Genomic DNA, 6,097 nt, shown 5'->3' on the forward strand with positions numbered 1-6,097 from the left:
CGCTAAAACTTTTAGATATGAAATTTCAGTTCAATAAACTATGTAAAAGGTTTCCGAGAAAAACATAAAAAACCTCGATTCTCTAGAGTAAAAGTACTACTTCCGGTTCAGATAAAAATATAAATAAAATTTAAAATTATAAAGATTATTATTTCTAGTACATGTAAAAACATTTCAGTCCGATTCAGTTAGCAGTTTGGGAGATAATTGAATTCAAAAACTTAGAAAAAAATAGGACACCTACAAAGGGAGGTACCATTTCCAATCAACTTAAAAATTTGAAAAATAATTTACGTTGTGTCGATACGAATTTCAGTAACCGATACTAAGTTTAAATTCGATAGGACTAACGGTGTTCAAAAAATCCCCAAAATACACAGACACACAGCCACACAAACACACACACACACACAGCCACACAAACACACACACACACACACATTTTTTCTAGATCATGAAAACGTAATCAGTAATCGATTCTGAGTTCGAATCAGTCAAAATCTCGAGTTCGAATTTTCACATGATCACAAAACTTCACCTATTGTTACTACGTATATACATAGATAAATTAAAAATGTATTAAATCATATAGTAATCCGTATAAGAATATATGAATGAAGTTGTTAATACGAAATAATTTCAGATTCAGCTCTTCAAATAAAGCACATAATTTGTTATTTCTATTTTGGAAAAAAAATCCACACCGAGGCGAATTTTATCAGTACAAGAATACCTTGTAAAATGCTCTGGATAGATAGTAAAGCTGTCTTATTTGAAATTCGCTGCGTATAGGCTTTCCGAAGATAAGTAACTTCGCCTTCAATTTGTATCGGAATCCCCTTGGTAGCGTCGCAACTTTCAGAGCTAAGGTGTGTCGTATTTTTTGTCGTATTCCACTCGTCTATAAATTTTCACAATGTTACTCCCCAAAACTTTTCGTTACTTCGAATTTCCAAACGAGATTAAAATGAAACGATAAGTGAATAAAGTTTGGTCGAAATTGCTACTCCATGCAACGTACACTGAATTGGAAGTACATAGTTACGACATCTCAATAAATGAAAACTTTTCTCATTATTACAAAAATAAAATACAAAACAACTCCAATAACCTGACTTATCAATGCGTTTTCGCTGGAACGCATTACGAGTATGTACATACATACCTATGTACCTATATATGTATATTAAATAATCAATTATCATCCAAACGAATTCATATCTGAAGTATGACGCTATTAATCTCTGTATACAGTTTTTATGCTGAATGTTTGCCTGCTATGCAAACCTACAGTTCTCAGCATCGAACCACCAAATTTAGTATACTTTATTATGGTACTAAATATTAAATTTTTGTGCATAAACTTTCATTCAATCGAGGGAAGTCGGGAAATTCAGCTATTTCGGAAAATATTATACAAATTTACGTATTTTTAAATTTCGTTCCCTTTAAAATTTCATAGACAGTTGATTTAAAATATATTATACTCTTTGTATAGAATTTTTTATTTACTTTTAATAATATATTCTGAAACAAATAACGAGCAATGTTTAGAGTTAAATTTGCTTAATAAATCAGAAGCTCATGTTTCATGGATCCCTTGATATACATATGTATGTACATAGGTATTAATGTACATATATATATATATATATATATATATATGTATATATATATATATATATATATATATATATATATATATATATATACATATATATATATATATATATATATATATATATATATATATATATATATATATATATATATATATAAATATATATATATATATATATATATATATATATATATATATATATATATATATATATATGTATATATATATACATATATATATATATATATATATATATATATATATATATATATATATATATATATATATATATATATATATATATATATATATATATTTATGAACATGGAGTCTATTGATACATTTCAGCTAGATAGGTTCTACGAACTTATGTATGTAGATGGGAAAAATAAATATTCATTTTCCCTTTCCTGATTGATAGTAACGTACATATATAACATAACGTGTTTCCCAAACAAAATGGGAACAACACGAAAAGACTATAATTGAATTTTTTTTTTAATTAAACTGAAAAGTTCTGCAATAGTCATTTTTCTTCCGTAGAATTCCCACAAGGTACGTATTCTTCCATCTCTTAATTGTTTTTTTGTTTCGTTTTAGATTATTTGAAAGCATTTCAAAAACTAAGTATCTACTTAATTTAAAAATTAACTGATTCAGATTTTTTTAAGCTTTTGGAAAAGTAGTGCTTACTAAAGAATAAACCAACAAACCACATGTCAAATGCTTAGAAAGATATTTCAATAGTATTTGTGTTATTGAAAAGTATTTTAATAACACATTTTCAACTATCAATCACTATAAGTCGATTGAAGATAGTTGATAAAAATTCAATCAACTCATTCTGTCTTTCTGAAAATTGGACCTTTAAAAACTAAAATAACTTCGATACATCTACGACGGAGTTAGAAAACCACATTTTCCGATAATTCATCGAAATGTGATCTCGACCTAAATGGGTTCAAGATCAAAACACACTTCATGCGTTTTTACATAACGCGTGATTTATAACATATGTCGCATAAAATACAAAATATATCCAAGAGGGGGTTTGTTTTCGAGAAACGATAATCGTTTAAATGGGGAACACAGCCGTTACACGACTATTGGCCGTGTGTCGTCGTACGGTGTTCATTGTTCAAGACTTCGCCAAAGCTTCGGAAACTCGATAATATATCTTTAAAGGACGTTTCAAACCCCTACAGTCCCTTCCTCTCTTTCCCTAGATGTGAAAAGGGTCAAATGGTTATTTTATCAAGGCGGAATTTATGAAGGACGTAAACCTTCCGACGCGGGAAATTTATATAAAGTGGCCGAGTTGCATCGCTTCGACATGAAAAATATGTTTCATAGTTTAACAGTCGCAAATTAAATTACATTCAAATTCTATACATGAATATGACATTTAGTTAAGACAACAATTTATAGCTCACTAGCTGAACCCGGCATGCGTTGCAATGCTACTCATCCCTGTTTTCCCGTTCCCATTTTTGGCCGATTTTTTTTAAAGAAACCATCGCGAGCATACACACAATAACTCATGTAAGTTTAACCGCTATTGATAGAATGGTATAAGAACGCATACGTGACAGACAGACAGTCAAACGAACATTGATTTTTATATAAATAGATATAGATTATAATATAAAAGAAAATAAAAAATTACTCTTAATATATGCAGATGTGGCAAAGATTCTTTAAAATAATATGTATAGGCACATTCATATGTTACCTTATTTAGTAAAACTTAAATGAGAGTGAAAAAGTAGCTTAAAGTTGCGAAGGGGTGGAAGAAAGGCGCGAATAGATAGCTAGATGTCATCGCTCCGATCTGACACAAGATTGAAATGTAAATTTTAATGAGTTCATTAATGATTAAGCTCCTCTAGCTCCTCGTATGTCGCTAACATATCAAAACGACCTGAAGAGTGGAAGTGGTTCAAAATCAGATCACAATTTTTTTGACGGGCAGAAATGTCACTGAACTAACAGTGTGAAGATAAAAAAAAATGTATTGGAATGGGTAAAAATTAAAATCAATTGAAAATATTACTGTTAGACGACATAGCCTCATAAAATTTTATTCCGTTGGAAATTCGGAACTATTATATACGTATACAAGAGGAAATGAGAACTAAGCATAAAACAAAACGAGATGAGAACTAAGCATAAAACAAAATGAGATGCAATTAGATTATACTAAATGAGACGTACATATGTACATATGTAGAATGAACCTGCTATCGTGCAAGCACGCAAGCCCTATCAACGGATGAAAAAACTTTTAGTCAAAAACAGGGCCGCCGAGAAGAATATTATACATAGATATATGTACATACATATATATGCGAAAAATCTATCAGAACTAATAGAAAAAATTGTACATATATGTTAAATATTATTATTTTAAATAATTGAATAAGAAAACATGATATGACAGGTACGATTTCACATGGACACAAATAATGCGCGGATCGAAAAATAATGAACATTTAGTATTAAATAAATATATGTATTTTTTTGTGGAATAATATAAAATATCAATATCGGTCAGTCGTACGTCCCGACACGTGGCCCCTCGAGAGGTCCAGACCCTGGAACTTTACCCCAGCTCCCCCCCCCCCCCATATCGTCGGCCTTGGTCCAAAGTATGAAACGTCTTTTCTTTATTGATTCAGTAAAAAAATCATCCTTAAATAATCTATTAGTGAATTTAAAATGTGCATATATGAAATAGTGTAAACAAAGTAGCGGTTATAACTGTTCAATTTACATATGTATGTATAACCTGTGAACTTAAAGTAGGGGAGGCGAGCAGGCTCATCTGATAGCCAGCTGTCATCACATCGATCTGACAGGATTCCAATACAATTTTTAATGATTTCGTTAATGATTGAATTCCTCTAGCTCCATATTGGAGAAATTTACGAACTTTAATGAGAGCTAGACTCCATATGTCGTTGAAATATCAAAGCGATTGAAAGAGTGGAAGTGGATCAAAGTAACAAATTTCGGGCGGTTAGGAATTTTACCTAACTAACCAAATGAAATTAATAAAAAGCTAATAAAAAATTCGGATGTGATCAACCTATGACTTTATCTATGTATTTGAGGAATATAAGAAAGTCACAAAACAAAATTCAATAATTAAATATATGAACATACATGTTCACACATGCCGGTTATGAGAGCATTTTCGATACAAATTGAGCGCAAATGAAGGGAAACTTACACAACACAAAATTTTTACTTCCGGTTGTCGGATTTTGTAATTTTTTTTTATTACTTAAAATCACTATCAGTATTATACACAATAAATATTAAAAATATTAAAATAAGGGGTCGAAAAAAATAGTGGAAGAAAAATCGAACAAGAGTAAACTGCCACTTCCGGTTGATGGGTGCTTACCAAATATGTACATAATTTGGTATTAAATTTAGACTTCTAGATATGAAATTTCAGTTCAATAAACCAAAAGGTTTCTGAGAAAAACATAAAAAGCCTCGATTTTCTAGAGTAAAAGTACTACTTCCGGTTTCGAAAAAAATATTGGGGTATATAATTTACAATTTAAAAGTTTTAAAAAAAGAGGACACCTATAAGGAGAGATACCATTTCCGGTCAATTTAAAAATTTGAAAAAAAATTACGTCGTATCAATAAGAATTTCAATAACCGATACTAAGTTTCGGTTCGATAAGTCTAACAGCGTTCAAAAAATCCCCAAAATACCCTGACACACACACACACACAGTTTTTCTAGATCATGAAAACGTGATCCGTGATCGATTCTGAGTTCGAATCAGTCAAAATCTCGAGTTCGAATTTTCGCAAGATCACAAAACTTCATCTATTGTTCTACGTACATAGATAAAGTAAAAATGATTTCGTAGAAAGCGTCGCAAGTGTTAACTTTTAAGTTGTAAATATGCACATTTAGAAAACTAGAGATTGTATACATGTTTTTATAGATTCGCGATATGTTATCTAACATGCGTAGGTGATGCTGTCAAACATTCACATATCTGCGACACTAATCAACCGTCGACACAAAGCGACACACGAATATCGAACACGCATCGAAACGTAAGAAGTCAAGCGGAATTTGATAACTTTCCAATGCAACCAGTGGGCGTCGCCATTGTGATATCACTAAGATAAAGCGTTTCTTTTCACATTCTGTCTAGACATTCCCATTTTTAAAATAATTACACTCATACTCACAAAGCCCGAACCATGCATGATTAATAAATATTGTCAACTGAATAGAACCTATAATAAGACGTATACAATACAAAATATAATAGCCGTCGTTTAGCGTATGTATAATAAATGGGGACACAGTAGCAATTTTGCATTTTTGAACATAAGTAAATACATATTATGACAACTAGATAATCATGTGTTGTACATAATTCCAATTGACAAAGCATCAATTATTTAAATCAATCTCACTTATCGGTAACACCAAATCCA

At 30.6% G+C, this 6,097-nt stretch overlaps 1 protein-coding gene across 4 annotated transcripts in view; it reads right to left on the minus strand.

The window, feature by feature from the left end:
- Positions 1-6,097, minus strand: part of dlg1 (MAGUK family member discs large 1) — a 66,688-nt gene that overhangs the window by 37,357 nt on the left and 23,234 nt on the right. The gene's annotated exons all lie outside the window — the stretch shown is intronic.

The sequence above is a fragment of the Arctopsyche grandis genome, chromosome 3, assembly GCF_051622035.1.
Source record: "Arctopsyche grandis isolate Sample6627 chromosome 3, ASM5162203v2, whole genome shotgun sequence".
Lineage (NCBI taxonomy): Eukaryota > Metazoa > Arthropoda > Insecta > Trichoptera > Hydropsychidae > Arctopsyche > Arctopsyche grandis.